The sequence below is a fragment of the Quercus robur genome, chromosome 9 (genome assembly GCF_932294415.1).
Source record: "Quercus robur chromosome 9, dhQueRobu3.1, whole genome shotgun sequence".
Lineage (NCBI taxonomy): Eukaryota > Viridiplantae > Streptophyta > Magnoliopsida > Fagales > Fagaceae > Quercus > Quercus robur.
In genome coordinates, this window is record NC_065542.1 from 33,412,593 (window position 1) to 33,438,830 (window position 26,238).

The 26,238-nt window shown below is 34.3% G+C and overlaps 1 pseudogene; it reads left to right on the forward strand.

Moving 5' to 3' along the window:
- Positions 1 to 769: 769 nt before the first annotated feature.
- On the forward strand, positions 770 to 25,895 carry LOC126700986 (metal transporter Nramp5-like; annotated as a pseudogene).
- Positions 25,896 to 26,238: the final 343 nt, after the last annotated feature.

Sequence of the window (26,238 nt, forward strand, 5' to 3'; positions counted from 1 at the left end):
GAGTGAGTTATTGTTCATTGGATAAACTACAAATATTTGGACAATTAATTGAGGTACCAGCTATTATCTTAGTTGAGAACAAATAGTCATTGTCTAATGGATTAAATACAAATCTCAGGAACAACTGGGTTGGAAGGGCCGGTTATATTAAAATTAAAATTTAAGGAGCAATATATATAGCCCCTCCCCTGCGTGCAACCCAACCTAGTACAATATTAGACAAGGATTGGAAACATCATTCTTAGAATATCTTTTTGTTTTGTATATTCTTAAGTAGTGCACTTCTAGACAGAAGAGAGTGAAAATTTTATTTCTCTATCAAAAATATAAATTAAAAAAAAAAAATGATGGAGTAAGTTAGTGTAGAGTGAGTATGACTACTAAGGGTCTGTTTGGATACCGCTTATTGTTAAAAACTGAAAATATTGTAGCAAAATAATTTTTAAATATGTGAATAGTGCCGTGGGACCCAGTTTTAAAGAAAAATTTACTGAAATCTATACTTGCAAGTCCCGTGAACAGTGCACAGGACCCATACAAAAAACGTTAGCACAAGCACAAACGCAAACACGTTTGTATCGAAACGGTCACTAAGCCATCCCCAGTTGCCAAAAGATGATACTTGGTTCATACCAGATGCAATATAAATAAAGGAGATCCATTTGAGACTTTCACATGCAGTTGTTACTTGTTAGAGAGAGAGAGAGAGAGAGAGAGAGAGAGAGAGAGAGAGAGAGAGAGAGAGAGAGAGAGAGAGAGAGAGAGAGAGAGAGTGCAGAAGCAACAGCAGCAAGGTAAGTGCTGTAGTACCATCATCAACATGGGGTGGAGGGAGCAACCGTATAGCAACCATTAATCTGGAGGGAACCCCATCTGCCAATATCACTAATAGTCCTGATAAACAGTTTGATCATAATGAGGACTCTTTGGTTTTTCACATATAACCCTCTTTTATTTCTTTCTTAACTATGCATTTTCTATTTTTAAATCACTTAGTTCTATACGTTTATATAAATTACCTTGTTTGGATAATATATGATGTTCCAGAAATCTAGGTGGAGAAAGTTCCTAACATATATGTAGGCCTTGGATTCCTTGTCTCCATTGCTTATATTGACCCAAGCAATTGTAAGTCTCTCTCTCTCTCTCTCTCTCTATGTGTATTTGTGTGCATGTGTGTGTTTGACAGAGTAATATCATTTTTACCATGTCACAATGGAAATTGATCTGCAAGCTGGAGCAAGTTACAGATTTGAGGTAAATCAAATAGAAAAAAATAGAACTATTACACGAAATATTATGGAAGAGAGAATGAAAGCAAGAGCATTTATTTATTATTTTAACGCATGCAAAAATATTATATAGGACTATTTTGAAATATTTTCAAAGAAATTATTTTTACTCATTATATTACTTCTCGATAAAAGGAGAGGAAATATTGATGGTTAAGATTAATATAATTTGCAATATTGTTGATATTCATTTTTGTAAAAATCCTATAAACTCAATGCATGTTAAGCACATTTTATTTTTGGGTTCAATTCATGTATTTTATCTTATTTTATTCTCTTTTTTCATGGCATGGCCCAAGTCCATGCGCCTTAAGGGAGATTTGAGGGGTGGTGGTTTGGTTGGTGTGGGTAGACTTTTTGCATGATCCCAAAACATAGGTCATGCTATGTAGGATGGAGATGTTTGCATGACCTAGTACTCATGGAGAAGGTCACATGTCCAAAATTTTCAACGAAATGGGACTTATAATTCCTGCTTTATGTGACTAAAACCTTTAGACGAACCTTTTTTATCCCTAAGAATAAGCTAACTTCTTAGTCCACTTAGGGCAACTTCCCAAGGGGTTTAGTTGGCTGGAGAAGAGCACCCAATCCCATTTGATTAAGCTTTTCCCCTTTTGATGTAAAAAGCAAGCCAACTCTTTACCTAAACAAAAGCAATCTAAGTACAAACATCAAAATAGTACCAAAGAGGTCCATGGCCTCATCCATTATCCATAGACAAGTCCTTACAAGCTTGTTATAAAGCCTCCCAATTAAATCTAAACCAACTAGCCACGTTTTACCTACAAAAACTCCAACCTTAGAGCAAAAGCTCTTAAATAGAAGCATAAGAGCCACATTCTGAGGCCTTGGAGTGAAGACAATGGCACAATCGATTCTTCCCTTTCTCCCTCACCAACTTTCTCAAATTTCTCTTCTTGTTTTATGTGAAGAAAAGTTTCAAATTTATGTATTTCACATACTTTGTCATTTTTTCGTTGTCTAGCACCTTGGACTTGTTCTTGTAATGCACCAATAGCATCTATTTAACCAATATTGGAATTTCACACTTGATCTCCCCATCTTATTTCATTTTCTAAGAACCCAAAGGGATTTCATTTTCTTCATTTCTGCCTATTCGAAAATCGTCCCTAACAAATGTTAATGTATTTCTTGGGTGCATCATGCATATGAAATTTTCTTTTTCCTTATGTTACTTTTAGTTTCAATTATTGTTAAAGGAACTAAATAGACCTAAGAAGTAATGTCATATTCTGAATAAATTGTTTCTTATATAAACTCATTTTACATGAATAATTAGTGCATTTCCTATAGATTAATACATGAATTTAAATAAAATTACCCCCCTTAACATATGAGAGTGAATTAATATTTTGATATGAATACAAAGTTTTGATGAGATGAAAAGTTAAATAAAATGTATTTCATTTTCCATCATAGAAGTATGACTCATGGCACAAATTTAAAGTACTGTAACTTACTTAGGTTCATACTTTTAGATGAAAATATACTTCTGACCTTTAAAGTTTGAAACTATTTTCATTTTGGCAATTTCTGTTTTATAAATTCATTTTGGCTCTTCATGTTTGACTCGGTTTTTGTATTGGCCCTCGAAGGTTCAAGTTTTTCATTCAAAATGAAAATTTTGAAATGTAAATGACCAAAATAAAAACAACCCAAAACTTTTTTTTTTTTTTTTTTTCTGTTAGGACATATGTGATTCACTTGTTAGGAACATATGTCACTATTTTATGTAATTGGCTTATCCATTGACAAAATGCACTTTATTTGTATTTGGGTAGATTTAGGATGTGTTTAATACTTCAAGAAACTGTGTTTCAAGATCAAGTGTTGAAAACATGCAAGTTTGTCCAAGATTCAAGTTGAAGAAGTGCTGTTCATTAAAGCTCGACAGCTAGCTATCCATCGAGCTTAAGAAGCTATTCTAGCCTTGTGGCTCAACAGCTGCTCGACAGCACCACGACAGACAGCTATCTGTCAAGCTTTATGAAAAACAGAACTCCAGTTCTGTTTTGACTCTAATCTGTAATTATGTGTTTGGGCCTTCGTTTCTTCTAACCCTAGACATATAAAAGGATTATTTTAAGGGCCATCAAAACATATACAAGTTGCACAAGTGTTGAGCAAAGTTTGTTTAAACAATTTGTAATCGGAGACAAAATTTGCCCTAGTTTATCATTTTTGTGAAGAAGTTGTTGTGTATGTGTACCGTAGGGTTTTGTGACTAAGCATCTTCTTGATCTTCATCGTTGGGATGAATTAAAGAACTTTGTAGCCAGCAACCTTTTCTAGTTGGTGATTGAAGTCGCGTACTGGGATCCGTGCATTGGTTAGTCACGTACTTAGGAGCCGTGCATCAAAAAGGGAAATTGTCACTACAGAACAATTCCAATTGGGTATTGGGGTAGGGGTTCAACTGTAGGTTGGTATAAGGTACTGGGATTCCTTTACTTGTAACCGTTTGTTGTGATAATAGTGGAATTTCTAGAGTGGTGACCTGAAAATCACCCAGTGGGGTTTTTGCGGTAAGGTTTTCTCCATTCGTAAACAAATCACCGTGTTATTTATTTTCCGCTGCATAATTAGTTTAATTGGTGATTTGTTTGTGCTATCATGCATTTGCATGATTAATTAACTTAATTAATTCACTTGGCTGAATTAATTGGTTAATTTATCACAAGAGGTCGATTCATTTTTGGCCTATCAAGTGGTATCAAAGCAGGCACACTCTGATTAGGTTTTAATCTTTGTTGTGTTGATCCATTGACCCCTGTTTGTCATGGATAAAGGACAATCTTTAATCATACCTCCTTTATTTGATGGCACTAACTATGCATACTGGAAAGTACGCATGAGAGCTTTCTTGCAGTCTTTAGATGAAAAAGTGTGGCAAGCTGTAGAGTTAGGCTGGACTAAGCCTACAGAAGCACCAGTCGATTGGGATGATGCCAAGATCAAGGCAGCAAACTTTAACAACAGAGCGTTGAATGCCTTATTCAATGCAGTCACCAATGAGGAGTTTAAGAAGATATCCTTAACTGAAACTGCCAAAGAGGCTTGGACCATTCTCCAGACAACCTATGAGGAAACAAAGGCTGTCAAGGATTCAAAACTTCAGAGGCTCACTACAAGCTTTGAAGAGATTAAGATGGAGGAGGATGAGTCGTTTGATGAGTTCTATGCCAAGCTTAAGGACATAATGAACTCAGCTTTCAATCTTGGGGAAACCATTCCTGAACCCAAGATTGTGAGAAAAGTACTCAGATCTCTACTCGAGAGATTCCATACCAAGATCACTGCAATTGAGGAATCAAAAGATATTGACAAGATTTCTTTGACAAAGTTGGTTGGTAATCTGTAGACCTACGAGCTAAGGTTATCAAGGATTGGCAAGTCGGGCAAGAGTAAGAGTATGGCACTGAAGGCCAAGAGTAGTGAGACAGATGAGTCTTCAGATGATGAAGATTCTAAGATGAAGTCCTACATCACTAGGCAGTTAAAAATTTTTATGAAGAATGCCAATGGAAAGGGCTTCGACAGGGACCGTAGGCAATCCAGTTCTTCTCAGTTCAAGATCCAAGACAAAGGGAAGAAGGATTCAAGGGATGGCGGTCAGTACACTGTTCCCGCAAGACCTAAGTGCTTTGGGTGTCAAGGCTTCGGTCACATGAAACAAGAGTGTCATATATATCTCAAGAGCATTGGGAAGAGCAAAGCACTTGCTGCTACCTTAAGCAACACCGAGCCTAAGGATGATTCCAATAATGAGGATGACGGAATCTTGAATGCCTCCACTGCCACTGTCAATCCTACTGATGGGATTGTTGAAGATGTGGTTGAAGAAGAGGAATTGGTGGAGTCCAAGTTTGAGAAGATGGATGATCAAGATGATATCCATACAGCCTATGAGAAATTATACAAGCTTTCTGAAAAACATGAGAAACTTTACAGGCTGACCACCAAGAAGTTCAGTGATGTGGAACTTGACCGTGAAGAGCTTTCCACAAAGTTTGATGAGGCTAATCAGACTATTGGAGTACTGAGATTCGAGAACAATTTCTTGGCTGAGAAGACCAAGAAGCTTGAAGCAGAGCTATTTCAAGTCAGAGCTCAATTGGAGAGGACTTCAAGTGCAAAGCTTGATGAGATGCTCAGTCTTCAGAAATCTGCTTCTGATCGAACTGGTTTAGAGTACGGTTTCTCTTCCTCTAATACTGCTTCTACTAGTACTACTGTTTTTGTTCCTCTTAGCAATAATGTTGAAATTGAGAACAATGATGTTAAAACTGATTTAGCTAGTTAGAAATTAGACAAAGGTAAATCTATCTTAGGAGCACCCCATAAGCAAGATAAGAAGGAAGCTAAGAACCCTAGAGCTAAGAAGGCTAACTCTCAAAAGCCTAAACAAAAGACGTAGTATCTCTGTCATCATTGCGGAGTTGCCGATCATACTCAACCAAATTGCTATAAGTGGCTTGCCACTCAACAGAGCAATGGCATGATAACATTTGGAAGCCAGAATCAGCTTCAATCCTCTCTTGCTCCCCTTGGAGATCTTCTCAAAGCCCTCATGTTCCTTTCGAACTTGAATGGTTTAAATTCTTCCCCCTCACCACCGGTTCAAGGGTTTAATCAAAGGAAAGATTCTTCCAGGGTGTGGAAGAAAAAGGACTCCAAGTGATTCTATCACTTTTCTCATTTTCTCTTCTTGTTTGTTTTTGCATAACTTGTGTGTTTTGCTTTTATTTTGAGTCAATCTAGTTTTTATGCTTTGTTTTGTTTAACATGTTTTTGTTTGGTTATTTTTTAGTTTTACTTTGTTTTGTTTTTCATATAAAAAAAATTGAAAAATCAGAAAAATACAAAAACAGTGTGTGTTTTGTGTACAATGGTACTTGTGTACCTTGGATGGCCATTGAAACAAAGTTTTCTAAACTTTATATCTCTTGTAGCTTAGATAAGCATCTCTATGCACAATTAAGCAATTGAGTTTTATGGCTCGTGTTTGTAATGAGTAAAATTAAGTAATCTCTTGTACTTAACACACGTATCACTCTTTTTGACGGGTAGGACTAGAAAATCCTAAGAGAAAGGCAATAATAATCATCTCACCACTGTTGCCCGCCAATCATAATATGACACGTGTATGCTTCGGCATAGCAAATGTGCAGTGTCAATGACATTTGTGTGCTTTGGCATAGCAAAATTGGAATGTCAAATGCTTACCATCATTGGGTATTTTTTTTCTCTTTCTTATATGCCCATGCATGATTTGCTTAAATAAAATATGAAAAGCAAAAAGATCAAAAATGCTTTAAATATGATTGCAAGCATGTATTCTAAGAGATGTGGGAGTTATAGGATGTACCTCGAAGGTGATAGTCCCCATCAAACAGTTATGATTGTGTGTGAATTAAAATAATTTTCTCATATCCCAAATCGTCATAACATGTATACACTTATGCAATCTTGCGATGTTTTTCACACACAACATGCAACATTCTTTGGTACTCTTGATACATGTGCAGGTACAATGTGATTTGGCCATCACAAGGTTTTACATGTGTTAATGTATGCTCACTAAACTATCTTGACTTGTTTTTAAAATATAAAATTGGTTAGACTTGTTTAGCGTGTGTGTGTGTGTGTGTGTTTTTGGGATCATTGTGCTTAAAATTTTTGTTGAGAGATGATTTTGAGAGCTTAAACTGTTGTTTGGATCATTGGTTGAGTTGCATGCTTGATTGCATTCATATCTGTGTTTTTCCCTTCTTGAAAAAAGATTTTTAAGCAATCTTGACACCTCTTAGATACCTACTCGACACCTGGCTATCTGTCGAGCTCTTAAGGTATTTTTCTTATCGTAATCTCGATAGATCCTCGATAGCTGGTGGATCGAACGAGAAAGTTCCTGGATCCTCGATAGCTTCTCGACAGCTAGTGGATCGATCAAGCTTGTCTTCTTGTGTCTTTCCTTTGTTTCTCAACACCTTCTCAACACCTGTATCTGTCGACGTTGTTTTTCTTGACACCTACCTCGACAGATGGCTCGACACCTCTTAACACCTCTATCTGTCAAGAATTACTGACGAGCTATATATTCTCTCTTTGCGATCCGATTCTCACTTCTTCGATCTCTCTCAACTTGTCCGCACCTGTTCCTCTCCCAAACACCATATCTCTCACTCCAAACCTCTTCCCAAGTGATTTCTCAAGCTTTTTCAAGTTTTCCTTCACTTAGTAAGCTTCTAATCTCCTTCATTTACATGTATTCATGTTTCGAAACCTAGGTTTTGGGGTTTTTGAAAAATTTGGGGTTTTTCAAAATTGATGAGTTATTGTTGAAATTTTGGGGTGGGTTTTTACTTAAATGAGTTTCAAATCTCATGCATTGCATCACATTAGCATAATAACAGTATTATCATGCTTTTAGATGTGTGCAAATTGATTGTGTGCTGGATTGGGCTGAGCCCATGATGCAATTTCTTTTGCATATCACACGTTCATATATTCCCCATGCATACGTACTTTCTTTTCAATATACTTGTTATATTTAAACTGCTTTGGAGCTTTTTTGATTGTCTTTCTTTCTTTCCCTCTCCTTCTGTTTACGTTGGTCGTGTCTATGGCACCTAAGCGTAAGTCAGCTCCGTCTCAGAACCCTTTGCGTTCTAGGACATTGTCTTCTTCTGATCCTACTCCTCATATTAGGTTCCGTGATGAGGATGCCCGAAAAGACTTCTCAGAGAACTTCTCTCGATGAGGTGTTCATTCGAAACGCCGAGTCATTTTGGCAGACTTCGCTGACATTGACCTTCCCATTGTCATTCACAGTCGGGGATGGGAGTCACTGTGTGACGTCCTAGTCACTTGTCCAACTGTGCTGATCCAGGAGTTTTACTCCAACATGCATGGTTTCGATTTTTCAGTACCTCTCTTTTCTACTTGCGTTCGAGGTACGCGCATTGTAGCCACATCGCAGTTTGTTGCGGATGTGCTTCATGTTCTGAGGGTAGAGCATCCTGACTACCCTGGTTGTGAGCGTCTGTGGACTGTGTCCAAAGACGAGATGATTTCCACTTTTTGTAAGCACCTTGTAGATTGGGGTGATCGTCAGTTCACATCATGTAGGCCTTTTGCTAAAGGTCCTAGATTCATGAACATGATGATGACTTTTGTTTTGCATCCACTCTCTCACTATAATTCTATCACAGAGCCTCGTGGTTCAATTTTTGCTTTCTTTTTTAGAGCACCTCACTATAGATTTTCCTTCACAATTCATTCTTTGTATCTTAGATGTGTATAGGGATACGGCTACCCATGATAAGTTCATTTTCCCTTCGGCTATCACGCGGATTCTATGCCATTTTTCTGTCCCTTTTCCCTCTTCCAACCATTTTCCTATCATGTGTGCCATAGACTACACTACCGTTAAACGTAGCGAGGTGCAGTTTTGGTCTCGGCAGTCGGATTTAGCAGCTCCTCCCTCCCATTCTGCTCCATCCACATCCGCTCCCTCTTCTTCTACGGGCGATGTGACTCTAGGAGACATCATGGCGCAGCTGCAGCGCATGGATGCTCGCCTTGATACACTCTCTACGGAGTTGTATCAGGTGAACGTTCATGTTGGTTGTATTGCACGACGACAGGCGACCATGGGTGGTTATGCTCCTGAGGCTTCTCCTCCACCACCTCTTCCAGTGGCTTCTGAGTCTGCAGATGATGATGATGATGATGGTGATGACGATGATGCTTCAGATGATGATGATAATGATGGAGATGCTAGCTCTACCGATGATATGTCTACTTGACACTCTTACCCTTTGTCACTTGTGTCAAAAAAGGGGGAGTAATTTTGGATATGAGAGTAGTCATTCTTAGGGGGAGAGTTAGTATAGGACATTTTGTTAGGGGGAGTGTTGATATCTGAGGGATGTAGTGAGGATTACATGTATCTTTTTCTTTTCTCTATTTTAGATACATTTGTTCTTGTACATGGGTCTTGTGACCATTTTTTACATACATTGTACTTATCTTCTTCATATATGTTGATGTATGTTTCTTTCACCTACCCTTACATATGTTGTTTCTTTTCTCTCTTTATGCACATGCTTCTTATTACGTGTATGCAATCTATTATTTCTGTTTCACACAAAGATGCCTTGATGAGTTTTGTTTAAAGTGTTTCAGAAATACAGGTTGTCAAAGTCTACTTGCCATAAACTCTTTTCTTGCAATGTTTTTCAAGAGTTTGTGTTAGGATAGATTTTATTGTATTAAACAAGTGAATATGAGTTGAGTGATTTATGACTTCTCTCATATGTTCATTTGCTTGTTGTGGTTTTGTCACGAATTGCCAAAGAGGGAAATTGTTAGGACATATGTGATTCACTTGTTAGGAACATATGTCACTATTTTATGTAATTAGTTTATCCTTTGACAAAACACACTTTACTTGTATTTGGGTAGATTTAGGATGTGTTTAATACTTTAAGAAACTGTGTTTCAAGATCAAGTGTTAAAGACATGCAAGTTTGTCTAGGATTCAAGCTAAAAAAGTATTGTTCATTAAAGCTCGACAGCTAGCTCGATAGCTAGCTATCCATTGAGCTTAAGAAGCTATTCTAGCCCCGTGGCTTGGCAGCTGCTTCATAGCACCTCAACAGACAGCTATCTGTCGAGCTTTATGAAAAATAGAATTTCAGTTCTGTTTTGACTCTAATCCGTGATTATGTGTTTGGGCCTTATTTTCTTTTAACCGTAGACATATAAAAGGATTATTTTAAGGGCCGTCAAAGCATATACAAGTTGCACAAGTGTTGAGCAAAGTTTGTTCAAGCAATTTGTAATCGGAGACAAAGTTCTGCCCTAGTTCATCATTCTTGTGAAGAAGTTGCTGTATATGTGCACCGTAGGGTTTTGTGACCAAGCATCTTCTTGATCTTCATCGTTGGGATGAACTAAAGAACTTTGCAGCCAACAACCTTCTCTAGTTGGTGATTGAAGTCACGTACTGGGATCCGCGCATTAGTTAGTCACGTACTTGGGAGTCGTGCATCGAAAAGGGAAATTGTCACTATAGAACAAGTCCAATTGGGTATTGAGGTAAGGATTCAACTGTAAGTTGGTATAAGGTACTGGGATTCATTTACTTGTAACCGTTTGTTATGATAATAGTGGAATTTTGGGAGTGATGACCTGAAAATCACCCGATGGGGTTTTTGCCGTTAGGTTTTCCCTATTCGTAAACAAATCACCATGTTATTTATTTTCCACTGCATAATTAGTTTAATTGGTGATTTGTTTGTGCTACCACGCGTTTGCATGATTAATTAACTTAATTAGTTCACTTGGCTAAATTAATTGGTTAATTTATCATAAGGGGTCAATTCGTTTTTGGCCTATCATTTTCTTTTTTTGAGAGAAAACGTAACGCATTTTATTAAGAAACCCAGCAATATTGGCTAGGACAACAGGAGATATAGGTGGTGGAACATCCTCCATCCACACAACAAAACCAGAAATACATAAAGCATGCTGAGCTAACTTATGAGCAACCTTATTCCCTTCTCTCTTTACATGAAAGTAATGCAATTGATTAAAAAATCTAGCTTGAAGTCTTAAAATCCTCAATCAACAAACCATTCGAAGACAAGAGAGTAGTGTCATTGCAAAGGGCATTTACCAAGACCACTGAATCGGACTCTAGAACAACATGATTAAATCTCGGGTCCATGGCAAATTGAAGTGTTGTAGCTGCTACCATTGCTTTGATCTCCAATGGGGTATAGGCCTATGGTAATTGTTTGGAAATTAAGCCTAAAACCAAACCATGACTATCCCTTATTACCACACCAATACCCGATTGTTTCTTGTCGGTAAGCACGGCTCCATCAAAATTTATTTTCACCAATCCCTACGTTGGTTGTTGCCAATGAGAACGTATCATAGGAGGAGTTGTATGCATAGTTGGTGTGGGAGACCGAACCGCCTTGAACTCAGCAAGGTACTCTTTTGCAAGTGAGGCAATTGAGTGGGAGCTGTTGCTGGGTTTGTTTAAGCGGATTTGGTTCCTTTGAGTCCACACCGACCATGCCATGACTGAGAATAACTCCGGGTGATGCTGCATTGAGATGAGCCAAGATAGAAGCTCCTTGAAATTGATGTTTCTTTGTACTGTGTCTAGCCTTGCTTCATCTGCCAATGTCTTGGTTATAAACACGACAGAGGGATCTTTTGCCTAGATTATATCTCCAAGCTCCTTCCCTGTACACAGGTTCCCAAGACCGCGACAGTTCCATACTAAGCAATTCATTGTGACTAGCAGGGCTGAATATTAGCCTCCATCAATTCAATAATTTCTTCCTCCTCACTCTGTGAAACCTATTGACGTTTATTGGGTAACTTGAAGTGAGCCTCAAATAGAGTTAACAATCTTTTCCCATAGCTGGAAGTAGCTGGAGCCTTAGAAGCATGCACTAGTTTATTTGGTCGATCAACCCTAGTCCATGGCTAAGATGGATGCAAAAGACTCCTAGTGATCCCATGTGTGTCATGTGCTTGTTGATTGTCAACGGAAGGAAATAAATTGGACCTTGATTCCTGATTTAATTCCATTGGGAGACTTAATTCCATATTTCAATGCATTGAAGGAAACAACCCAAAACTTTAAAGACAAAAAATATATTGAAACATGAACGTCAAAATAATTAGAAATTATTTACAAGAGTGAAAGTTCAATTAGTGTGTAAAACACTAATGAATGTTTAGACCCCCAATTTTAACAATACCAACACAAGCTTATAATCAAACAATATATGTGAGGAAAATGAAATATAAGCAATACCCAATTTGGCAAACTACTTTAACACATAACCAATCACAAAACATAATAGCAATTAATGGTTAAAGAGTAAAGGAAGAGAGGTGCAAACACAATGATAACATCAGCACGTGTTATCGAAGAGGAAACCGAAGAACTCGGTGAAAAACCTCTCTGCCGGCCTCCAAGTGGTAAAATGATCCACTTGAGAATGAAGTTAGGATACATGAATAGCAAAAGTGACCCTCCAAGCCTAATCTACCTGATGCACCTAAGCCCTCCAAGCTTCTTGCTCCAATAGGGTTTAGCCTAACCGTGTCTTCTCTAAATTTCCGGAAGCTCCATATTGCATCCACCATCCTTGGCATCTTCCAATGCTTCCCAAGCTCCAAAAACACTCTCAACACTCTAAACGGTTGTGGGTTGTGTTTGGATACAAATCTTCTCTCAACGGGTATAACAATGGGAGAGAAAATGAGAAGAGACTACAAAGATTTCTCTCTAGGAATGAGTAGTTCTCTCTAATAGGGTGGGTGTATTGTAGAAACCTCTCTTAGGGTTTTTCTCTCAATAGGCTACTTCCTATTTTTGTGGGTAATGAGGGTATATATAGTATGAGTGATGAGGGAATACGAAAAGTCACATTTATGCTAAACAGGGCATTCTAGCAACTCACTATTGTGACTGGAACAAGTCGCAAGTTTAACTACCATGCCAAACTATACTTTTTGTCCTGTAGTGCTCCAGCTGTCATGACCCTTCAGATTCTGGCATGTGCTCCTCATGTGACTTTTAGCTGTCTTGATTAAATCTCCACCACTTAATACTAAACCCAATACAAATAACTCCCACAAAAATACAAGGAAATAAATTTATGCAATTACAACACCTTTTTGTCATGGAATAAGCCAATACAAATGTTATGAGCAAAATCATAACTTAACAATTTCCCCATTTGGCTATTCCGTGACAAAACACCCTAAGACAGACTTTAGACTTAAACGCGAGTTTGGAAACAGTGACAAAACTCACTCACACCTAAATCTAGAAGCTGTGATGAACTTGGAACAAAATACTTATAACTTGAAACACTTGCACAAAACACATTAGACTCTCAAGGTATAGCAAGTAATAAAAGGACAAGTATAATGTACCAAGTAAATTGCAATCAACTAAACATGATGTGAAACATGTGAGCAACTTGGTCATGCACCAAAACAGTCATAAAGAAATGACTACAATGATCACATGGCAAAGCAAATGATCATCTGAACATGCAATCAATAAAGCACAATAACATAAGGATGTATGCATGTCCAACACAAACATAATGCAATGAGAACAACAAAGCATAGATACTAAACATAACTCAAAGCACCATAAAGCAAACAAGAAAACAAACATAAAAAAAAAAAAAAAAAAAAAAAAACAAAACAATGTTTTCTTATTAACACAATGTCTTCTTCTCCTTGGTATATGCATCTCTCCTACAGAATATCTCTCCCCCTATAAATGTGCATAAGAAATATAATTTCTTTCCCTAAAAATGTGCACAAGAGTCATATAGTCATATACTCTCCCCTTTTTTGACACGAATAGACAAAGGGTCAAGAAGAAATGAGGGCAAGAGATGAAAGTATGAACAAGGAGAATGATGCATGAGGAGTGCAAGATGAATGAGAAATGAAGCTCAAACAAAAGACAAAACAAAACACTACAAAGCATAAGGTAAACATGAAATTCTAGGATGAAGAAACAAGGTATAGGCCAATGCATGACAAGAGTAGTAAAAGTGTGTGCAAGAGGTGGCAATGTGCAATGCATGACCAAAGCATGAAAAATGCACATGTGAGGCAAGCTATGTTAAATATACAACCAATGAATTAAACATGTTCCTAATGAGAAAACATGAGAAACCCCTAAGTTTGGTACTCCTCAGAGTCCAAACAAGTGGAAAATGCCTAAGAGACATTTTATCAAACACTTAGTGTGCACACTATGAACAACAGTGTAAAACAATGCATGAACATCATAAAATCCACCCATAATACATATTCTTTTTGCCACAAGGGGCCAACATCCAAAGAAAATCATTAAAAGAAACCAATCCCATACAAAAATTTGACAAAAATTAAGTTTTCCCAACCCTTATGATGAAAAACCCAACCAAGAGCACAAAACTCTCCAAAACATAATCTAAGGATCCAAATCAATGAAAAGAATTTAAAATTACCTTAGAAATATTAATGGAATGAAAAACCATTCAAATTGATTGAGTTTTGAGGTAAAAATATTGAAAGAGGGGTTTAAGAGAGGATGAGAGAGGTTTAAAACAAGTTTCCCACGAAAAGCCCTTTAAAAAGCTATTTCTACGCGTTTCGTGACTAGCGAGTCACGAGATGAGCCGCGAAAATTTTCATGAGTCACGAGTGAGTCGTGAAAGCTTTTGGATGAACTCGCGACTTGCGTTTCGTGACTAGGTGAGTTGCCAAAACGAGTAGCCAAAACTCGCTACCTGCAAGAGTAGCCAAAACGAGTAACCAAAAATTTTGACACCTGTTTTTCAACACAAAACTTTCTTAAAACAATGATAAACAAAGTAAGTATTAAACATGAACACAAAGAGTGATAAAAATCACTTCCAAATACATATAAAATGATCAAAAATCTTTTTGATTTGATCTATATATAGTTGAGCACACACACATCACATTTAAACAAGTACAATCGAATAAATGAATAAAGCATTCATTGAACATTAGGCATGTGTGTTGCGGGTGTGTATCAAATGTGGAATAATCCTTAGTCTAGAGTGAAGCTTCAATAATGAATTTAATCAAGTTATACACAACTAGTACTAAGTCAAGTGGTTTATCTCAATTATAGAAATGAACATATATGATCTCCCATAAAAAAATGATTACATATCTTTGAAGTTTTTCATTTAGCTTCTTTACAATTCATAATATTTGATCATTTTTTATCTTTACATCTCTTTTTGAGATCGATGCTTGAAATTTTTGATATTTCAATTTGTGAGTAAGCCTTTGGCTTTTTGGGCACCATACATTTCAATACAAGTCGCTTTCCCTTTTTTCTAGTCAAATACTAGTATGTGCGACGACTTTTGCAGCTCATTATCTCTTTTCAAGATTTGACATTTGTTGAGCTGTAAAGCAAAAATATAAAAAATGTGAGAAAATATATAGGCACAAGTCTATGTATGTATCAAAACCATCAAGATTATTGACAAATCATTCATGACAAGCTTGAAGATCAATTTATAACAGTCACACATAGATTTCAAGATTTTTCTCACAAAGATAGATGTGCATACATAACAAGCTAAGCTTGTAAATACACTATGCCGTTAGAACGAAGGTACTAAGCCAAACTTACATGAGATATGTGCTTAAACATATACGATCAAACTTTTTGAATTTTTCACTTTTATGTGGTTTTGGATTTTTTACTCACACAAAACTAAAACATAAAAGTAAGATAAAAAAACAAAAGCTATGCATACAAAAAAATGCAAGATGCATAAAATGCATGAAGATATGACATTCAATGCATAAAGGGTCCTACAAAGATTAAAAGAATTAGATCAAGGACTAATAAAGCAAAAACTTAACCATAAGAACCCTTCTTCATCCAAACGGAACAATTTTTTGGAATGAGTGTCTCATGAGAAGAGAGATGAGGGTTGGAAGAATGAGAACCGGAGATGCACATAGACAATAGGTTAAGAGCATTAAAAACTTTCTTTAACAACATGCTATTTTCACTTAAATCCGATTTGCCCTTTTTAGCACAACTTCCAAGAAGCTCAAGTTTCTCTTTTCTTTTGATTCTTTTAAGAGCATGAAACTTAGAGCAATGAGGTTTTAGATGACCAAAAGCACCACAATGATGACAAACAATGTGTTTAGATCCACTAGGCTTTATGGGGGAGGGGATCTAGTAACATGGTTTTGTTATCTCTTCAACTTATGACATTGAGATCTTATATGACCAATCACATCACAATGGTGACAAGTTGGAACAAACTTAGATCCATTCAAAACCTTTGGTTGAAACCTAAATGGAGGCTTTGACTTAATAGCCTTTCTCTCCACCTTTTGTATGGAGGAATGTACACCAATTTGTCTTTTGAGGGAGAACACACAATAGGCACAAAATCGAGTACCACAACATGATTACAACAAATATTTTCATTCTTTTTAGCAATAGGTTCAGCAATCAAACACTTGGCACGCATCTTAAGAGATTTATTTTTACATTTCAGCTCATCAACAAGTTTGTTAGACAAAACAAGTTTAGTATCCAAGTCCATATTCAAACATTCAAACACTTGGCATGCTTCTTAAGCGATTTATTTTCACATTTCAACTCATCAACAAATTTGTTAGACAAAACAAGTTTAGCATCCAAGTCCAAATTCAAACATTCAAACTCTTTTAGCTTTTCAAGATAATTTTCAACAAGTTTCTTATATTTCTCAACCAATTTGTTGGATTCATTGAGCTTAGCAATCAAATCATCCTTTTAACAAAATAACTTGCTCAAATTCTTGTGAAACTTCTTAAGGATTTTTCTTCAAGAGTTTGATGTTAGGAATATCAATAACACCCAAAGATTCATGTAACATAGCATCACAATCATGAGGATTATCACTCATAGAGGCATTTTCATAAATAAGTGGCATATTACATTCATCAACATCCAAAACATGCATAGAAGCATACAAAGCACTATCCATGGAAAATAACACAAGGGGTCAAGGATCATGTACTTAGGTATTTAAACCAAAACAAGTGTATCCGGTCTGATACTAATTGAAAGTTCAATTAGTGTGTAAAATACTAATAAATATTTAGACCCCTAATTTTAACAATACCAACACAAGCTTATATTCAAACAATATATGTGCGAAAAATGAAATATAAGCAATACCCAATTTGGAAAACTACTTTTACACATAATTAATCACAAACACAGCAACAATTAATGGTTAAAGAGTAAAGGAAGAGATATGCAAATACAAAGATAACACCGGCACGTGTTATCGAAGAGGAAACCGAAGAACTCTGCGAAAAACCTCTTCGTTGCCCTCCAAGCGGTAAAATGATCCACTAAAGAATAAAGTTGGGATACATGAATAGCAAAAGACTTTCCAAGCCTAATCTACCCGATGCATCTAAGCCCTCCAAGATTCTTGCTCCATCAGGGTGATTGTACTTTTTGTCCTGTAGTACTCCAGCTATCATGTCCCTTCAGTTTCCGGCATGTGCTACTCATGTGACTTTTTGCTGTCTTGATCAAATCTCTACCACTTAATACTAAACCCAATACAAATAAATCCCACAAAAATACTAGGAAATAAATTTATGCAATTACAATACCTAGTAAAAATCATAACTTAACAAAGAGAAAAATGTTATGAGAAAAATCATAACTTAACTAAGAGAAACACTAAGCATGGTCGTGCTATTTGCTATTTTCAGCAACTATGGGTGATACTTATTGGGTTGATCTTTGCGCTCATAATTCAATCACTAGCTGCAAATCTTGGTGTAAGCACTGGAAAGATGCACAGCAAACAAATTCTAGACCAAAATAACCAATTGATAAAAGCTATTATGCTTTCTGCCGCAATTTTGTTTCTACTAGTAATTAATCAAGCTAAGTATTTGTTTACTGTTTACATATCTCCACAGGAAAACACCTTTCAGAATTATGTAGAGTATTTGTTTACTGTTTACATATCTCCACAGGAAAACACCTTCCAGAATTATGTAAGTTTGAGTATCCAAAATATATGAAGTATTGCCTATGGTTGCTAGCCAAGGTTGCTGTCATAGCCGCTGACATACCCGAAGGTAAAACAATAAAATTGACTTCTTCTTTTTTAAATAATATCCTTACCATTCATGCATGCAGGGGTCTTATCATTCTTGGATTTTTTGTTGGGTAATGTTGAGCCTAATTTGTGTTTTAATCTTGTCTGTGACCCGACCCGACATGAAAGCATGACAATTTTAAAAAGGAGAAAGTTCCATTTAACAAATTCTTGGCCAAGCAGGAAAAGCAGGAAATAGTGCTATGAGGCTTAGTCCATGGCTGCCCCTAGGAAAAAATTTTGTCCCAATTTTATCCCGTTTAGGACTTGCAGTTTGGGTATTTATTTTTTACTTCATTTTAGGGTTTTAATGTATTAATGACTGCTTTCTCTGTAATTTTTCTCTGGCATAGTAAAAACACAATAATTTTGTGGTCATAGGAAAATTATCAAACCATGTAAATTTTTTTTGTCATGCAATTGCTTTTATTTTATTTTTTCTATTTTTTATCTCTCACAGATTTGGATATACGACATTGAATTCCCAACATTTTCCTCAACCATGTCTCATTGTTCATATTCAAATTAAGAGAAGAATAACACAGCAAATAAACAAGACAATATAGATAATGTCATTAATAAATAACTTTTTATTTTATTTTATTTTATTTGTGGTAGTGATTGGGACATCCTTTACACTAAATATACTATTTCACATGCCATTTTGGACCAGAGTTCTCATCATTGGTTTAAGCACTCTCATACTTCTTGGCCGGCAGAGATATAGGGTAATTTATTCATTATTTAAACTTTCCAAGGCATAATTTAAGAATCTTTTCTACTTCATTACTCATGTATGAAATTTGGGTGTTTAATTTTTATGCTCTACTATATGTCCACATACTTTGTATACTATTTTTATGCCAACTATCCATTATCTACGTATGTTTTTTGTCTAGCCATTATTATTCTCCTTTTTTATTCTTTTTTATTTTTTAATAAATTCAGTCTAATATTTCTTATATATAGCTAACTATCTCTATATATTATTTTTGTGTTTGTGTGTTTTAATAATTATTACTTTTTTCTAAATAAAAAAAAACTACGTAAGTTTTTGGCCATGTACATTTTTTTTAAAAATATGTATAATATTTTTATGCTCAACTATCTACTTACGCCATTCAGCAAAAAAAAAAAAAAAAAAAAAAAAAAAAAAAACCTGCGTAAGTTGTGTGATGTATAGTTACATTTTATTTCATAGTTTGTGACTTGTAAGTAATCGGATTCATATAAACAATGGGAAAGAAGGGGCATTGACTCGGTCGCAGGCTTTTGAATCCATTCACACTACGAATTGTCTATCTATTTTATTTTTTAATCCTAGTGATAGTTTGATAATTTTATAAAGTTAAAAATCTTAAAATTGAATATAGTATAACCCCTGTGACTATCAGATGCAAGTCAAAACAATTCACACTATTGAATCGAACGAAACACCTTCATTCACCGAAGTGGTGAATTAATAATTAATATATATATATATATATATATGCATTTTACTGTTTGTTTGAAAAGACAATTACGTTGACTTTATTTATTTATTTATTTTCCTCTCTATTCGTGCGGATTGCATCATTGTTTAAGTAGGTCTAATTATCCCTCAAAAAATTAATATAAAAAGCGCAGCGGGTACTAGGTAGTTTATTTTAAGTCAAACAAGTAACCACCGGACCCATAGGTCGGGATAATACCTCCCCCATGCACTAAATTAAAACGTGACATATACTTTATTCTTTATATTTTTCGCAACTTCACTTCAAACCTAAATTTTATAGTTAAGAGAAACAGATAGATGCTTATATCACCATGACTTCAAGCTGCTGATCCCTCTCTCCTATTTTCTAACTGTATTATTATTTTTTTAAAAGGGAGTTGAAATAGTCAGCTATACAATAATTATCTCATTTGATCAAATATTTGCATAATTCCTTATACATCATATGAGTCCTATAGGCATGTAGAGCTCCCCACACTATGAGAGAGAGTGTGTATGTATTCTATGCTATGCTCAAGATTCCTACTTAGTTGGAGAGGCAAATATAAATCTTTTATAGTGTTTTACTTTATATTAAACCAATCGTAGCTGGAAAAAAATAAAATCCAAACAAATGACATATTGTATTTTGTGAAGTATAAAGTGATACGCTAAAAGTGAGACAAAATATTTTTATTCAAGAAAATGCATGGTTTCAACTCTCAACACTTGAAATTCAAAAAGTTGAATTTTGCTTCTCTTCAAGTTTTGAATTTCGATCTATTTTGCTAGGAAAGGCTATAATTTTCCATTCAAATTATTTAATTGGAAAGAATCACCTCTCCATTCAATGTTATTCTAAATTTTGGCTCATTCCACTTTTTTTTTGGTTCATTCCACTAAATCTCATCTAATATGGTGATTTTGACCGGTATGTAAATGAAAAAAAAATTAATAAAAAATAAATAAATCTCTTAAACTTTTTTTTATTACTTCACTCACATATAACATTTTATTATTACTTTCCTTTAACAATATGTTTTTCTTGTTTAATTTACTCACATATGACATGCTTTTTTTTCTTCATTAATACATACATACATACATACATACATGCATACATATATATGTGTGTGTATTCTTTACTCATATATGACATGTTATATACTTATATTATGTAATGATGATATTAAGAATACACATTATTTGATTTTGAATGAATAATTTGATATTGTATAATATATATTATGTAATGCAGACTTAAAATATCTTCTTATCTTATCTTATCTCCTTATCTTCTTATCTTATTCCTTGTGTGGGTTTGTGTGTGTATATATAAAATTCTAAAATGATACTCCAAAATAAGTCATTAACAAAATATTTCATTCCAATAAACAAACTTGAAGGATCTAAACTATTTAGAACATTAAATTTATTCCGTATACATTTGCTATTTGTTTGAAAAAGAAAATTACGTTTGACTTTATATTTTTTCCCCCACTTGTTGCGTGGATTGCATCATTGCTTAAGTAGTACTAGGTATCAACAGTTATTTTAAGTTTCTAACCTTTCTCACCCCCAAAAAAAAAGAGTAGTACTGTACTACCGTACTAGGAAGTTTATTTCAATATTTTTTTTTATGTGAATAATGCACTGTGTCTTTTTAATTTGCTGCTCTCCATTCTTGCTGTGAAAGTCAAACAAGTAACAACCAGACCGTTGGTCCAGAATGGTACTTCCCGCACACACTAGTTTGTATATAGTTTTCTGACTCATTGGAATAAAAATCACGGAAATTTTTTTTTTTTTGGGGGGCAACTTCACTTCAAACCAAAATTTTATAATTAAGAGAAACAAATAGATGTTTATATCGAGCAGCAAATATATATATAATCTCTTACGCAATGTATGAGTCCTACAGATATGTGGAACTCCCACACTATGAGAGAGAGAGAGAATGAATATATCTTATGAACGGGATACCTACTTGGTAGGACAAGCGAAAAAAAAAAAATCTTTTGAGACATTCTACTTTGTACTCTACCTATCTTCGTTGGAAAAAAAAAAAAAAAAAAAATCAAACAAATAGCATATTATATTTGTGAAGTATAAAGTGATACACTAAAAGTGAGACTAAGGTTTTTTATTTGAGAAATGGCATTGTCTCAACCTGAGCTATTTCTTAGAGTTCAAAAGGTTGAATTTTATTTTCCACATTAGTTTTAGGAAAGTATTAATGGTATTATAAATTTATCTACATAAAATTTAAATAAATTAATATGGTATTGAATGTGATTGTTAAGTGAATGTTTGAATTTTATTTTTTATTTTAATATCAGTCACAACAGTTTGTAAGTTCTATATAATAAAATTGGAAAATTATTGTGTACTCCTGGAATACCATAAATACATACTCCCTCATCTCACATGAATAATGGGTTTCACTTGAATAGTGGATCTCACTAATTAAATTCATGGTGGGACCCACCATTCATGTGAAAGGAGGGATTACGCATTTATGATACTCCGAAAGTACCTAATAATCTTTCAATAAAAGGGAACATCAACCTTAATTTTAACGTAAATAAATTTTGGGTGGCCAGATTAGGAAGCTGGAGTTGCTGATATCATTATCGACATTGGTAATGGCTGCATGTTTCTTTGCGGAAATGGCTTACGTAAAGCCTCCGGCGGGTGCTGTCGGAAATGCCATAGCCCTTTTGGGTGCCCTTATCATGCCGTACGTGATTTACTTCTTCATTAAATATCCTTGCTCATTGTTTCATATGTATTTCTTTTCTTCTTTCTAATTGTTTGTGTTATATATGATATTATTCATTCCATTTATTTGTTGTCAATAGGCACAATCTTTTTCTCCACTCAACTCTTGTGCTATCCAGAAAAGTACCAAATTCTGTCCATTGCATTAATCTAAGAAGCTTGTGCTTTCATGCATATTCCCAGCCAGCATTAAGACTTTAATGAAAATGTTATAGCTACTTGCACTTTCACTTTTACTACTAAAAGTTTTACACAAATTTTATGTGATAATGAATGTTGCCAAATTAATAACATTAAAAATAAATTTCTTAAATGCTTTTTTGTTGAGAGTTAAAAAAGTTAAAACAACAATATGTAAAGCTTATGTAGTTAGATTTGTAATATCCCTATTATCACAAAAGTTGAAGTGAGGACAATTGCACCCTGATACCTCCAAAAAAAATTGTACTTATCTTACGAGAAAGCTTTGCCTAACAAAACAACATCTCATGTAAAACAACCATGTATGAGATGATATGCTAATTTGGAAATGTTATGATATTGTTGTTAAAAAAATTTTGTTGTGTCCCACCCTTCCACTATTTCTCATTCATGGCAACTTTTGCTTTTTTTTTTTTTTTTTCTTTTGGCTCACAACATTTTAATTAGTGGGTCTCATATTTTACACAAAATAAATTTTTTTTTTTTTTTAAATTACGTAATATGTTTGTTGGTTACTAAAACCTTAAAACCTTAAAGTCGACATTTTCGTTTTTCTCTTCCATCTCATAGCTTTTTCATAGTTTCAAATTCTGGTTGTTTGCTATAATCTCAAATTGATTTATATTTTATTTTGCAGATATATTGCTATACTATGAACACTTTTAGATTTTTATTTATTTTCTCAATTTATTTTAAGAAATCAAATTAAATTTTTAAATTTTAAGTATTTAGATTAATCTCTTAATTTAATTTTTAGAAACTATTAATTGATTATTTTTGTTCCTTTAATTTAATGATGATACAAAATATATAATTTTACATTTTACATTTATATTAGATTTGGTATTATAATTACATTAGTTTACTATTATTTATTTATTTTGTTGTTAATGTAGATTAATTTTTTAGACTATTTTTGCTTCTAATTTTTCCTTCTCGAATTGAAATCTGGCTCTGCCACTTATTATCACTCTTAAGAAAAAGAGAAAACAATTATACAAATGTGCTCCAATAATTACACACATTTGGATACCATATTTATTGTGGTTGGAGAAAAGAATAGTACTCATATACCATTTAATCATGGATTATAAAACTATAATTAATTTAATGAAAGATTAGACATAGATAAAGTCTTTATTTTACAAAACAATTGCATTTTACTATTTTGTCAAATGCTTTTGTCTTTGTCTGCCTCATTTTGTAATACTACAGGATGCATGTCGATATTACTTGATGAAGAGTGGATTCGCATTGTTTATTGCATTTTTAATCAATGTTGCAATTGTCTCTGTATCGGGCACCATTTGCTCAGCCAACAATGTCTCGGATGAGATTGTAAATCAATGCAATAATCTTAACCTCGACTCAGCCCCTTTCCTTCTGAAGGTTCAAATTTATAAATAAAGTTATTTTATATTAAAATAATGGTTAAATGATAAAAAATTATCTTTTTTTTTTTCAATTTATGCTTTTGAGATAAATATTATCTATCAATTTGAATCCAATTAAATCTTTAACAAAGTCTAACATAATTTTTATTTTTTTTTAAATTGTTTTATGTGCGTAGAATGTGTTGGGCCAGTCAAGCTCAATTATATATGCCATTGCTTTACTAGCCTCAAGGCAAAGCTCCACCATCATAGGCACTTATTCAGGGCAATTCATCATGTAGGTTTTGAATATATATATAACACACAAATAGCCACACCGCCATCAGCTATCATATACCCAAACTAGAGACCCATCTTGCCACCACCGCCGGTTGCTCGATCTGCATTGCCCAGCCCAGCTTAGTTGCTCCACTGTTCCTGCCTTTACAGTTCACAAGTATTTAATCTATCATTTCCTTCAAAACCAAATATAATGTTTGTGAATCTCAGAATCTACAAATCTATGCTTGTGGAATTGTGGTGTTTGTGTTTTTACTGATGAGTGATGAACTAATGTTGGTGATTCCATGATTGTGAATCTAAAAATTTATTCTGCCTGTGGTGTTTTTTTTTTTTTGCTTTTTTGCTTTTTTGCTTTTTTGGCTTTGTGACTCTCTGTGACTCTATGTTTGTGACTCTCTCTCTTGTATTATATATAGAGAGAAAGAGAGAGAGAGAGTAGAGTTTGTAAAAATTAAAGAATATATTAGTGTAGTGTTTGTCTGTTTGTTCTTTGTTGACTGGTAGTTGGGCAACAATAAAGACAAGTGACGGAAAAAAGAAGAAGGTAAAGTTAAGAAAAGAAAAGGAAGGTAAAGTTAAAAACAGTTTTTGTTACTAGTGTAGAATAAATTTATAGTGTTTGCAATGGGATTGGGTCAATGTCTAACATATGGAGAGCACAAGACAAAGACAAAGATAAATAAAGGCAAAGACCAAAGACAAAAGATAAAAACAAATCATATAATATAGAAAATTGTCACACATCACAAATTTAAGAAAATAATAGTGATTCACTTGTGCCTATTGCTAACTCATAATACTAAATTAAATAAATTTATAAATTGAAAAGAAGTGAGAAATACTAAATTTATAATTAAATGCATCATGCATATTACCTAGATTCTAGTATTTGTCTTTAGTTAGTAACAACAACCGTTTGTGAGATAATATATATGATTCTTATTTTATTTGTAGATCATGAAAAAATCAACTACAATGTTTGATTTTTTCAAAAGAAAATATTCAAATTCTTTCGAAGTCAACGTGAGATTGCCAACAACTAATGTTGCTATTCCAATTCCAAAAAATGTGGATGTTCCAATTCTAGAAAATATTCATTCCCCAATTCCGAAAAATGTTGATGTTCCAATCCCAAGAAATATTCATTCCCCAATTCCAGAAAATGCCGATATCCCAATTTTTGAAAATAACCATATCTCTCAAACACAATTTCAAAAAGTTGATCTTGATATATTAAGAAACAATGATTTTTGGGTATTTTTCTTGGTTGATAGTTTATTAACACTATATGGATGCGTATTTTAAAAAAAAAAAAATTCGCTTATCTCTGGCCCCCCCCCCCCCCAACTTTAAATCCTGGGTCCGTCCCTGCACACACACATACATAATGTGAAACTGCCCTGATTAATTGGGATTGAATTTTAATTAATTTAAGGATGGTGTGGCATTTTTAGGGTTTCTTGGACCTTAGGATTAAAAAATGGACTAGAAACCTAATGACAAGGTGCATTGCCATTACACCTAGTCTTATTGTTTTCATTATTGGAGGAGCTAAAGGTGCAGCTCAACTTATCATCATCGCATTGGTTTGTAACTTGTGAACTATGTCTTTGTAATGTTGATACCTATATTCAAATATATAATAAAAATTTAATGGGTTTTGCAGATGGTACTTGCATTTGAGCTTCCATTTGCTCTAATCCCTCTCCTTAAAATAATATAAACAACTCATCCAAATTTTTGATTATATAAAGTGTAGTCATATGATTAAATTTAAGATATAATATAATATAGAAACAACGGTTTCGAGTATTTATAATTTTTAAATAATATATGAATGCCTATTTGGAGTTTTTATTTTTCGTTATACTCTCTAGTTCTGCTAGCTTAAAATCCTAAGTTCGTCCTTGACTACGATATTGAAGTATTGGAAGATGCAACTCTAATGGTGTCTCTGCTAATGTCAAAATTTTTGGCGTGTACATTTTGAGATCCTTGTAAACTAGATTGTTTAACCTAATTAATTAACCAAGTGAATACTTAGGTTTATTATTTAGATATAGGTT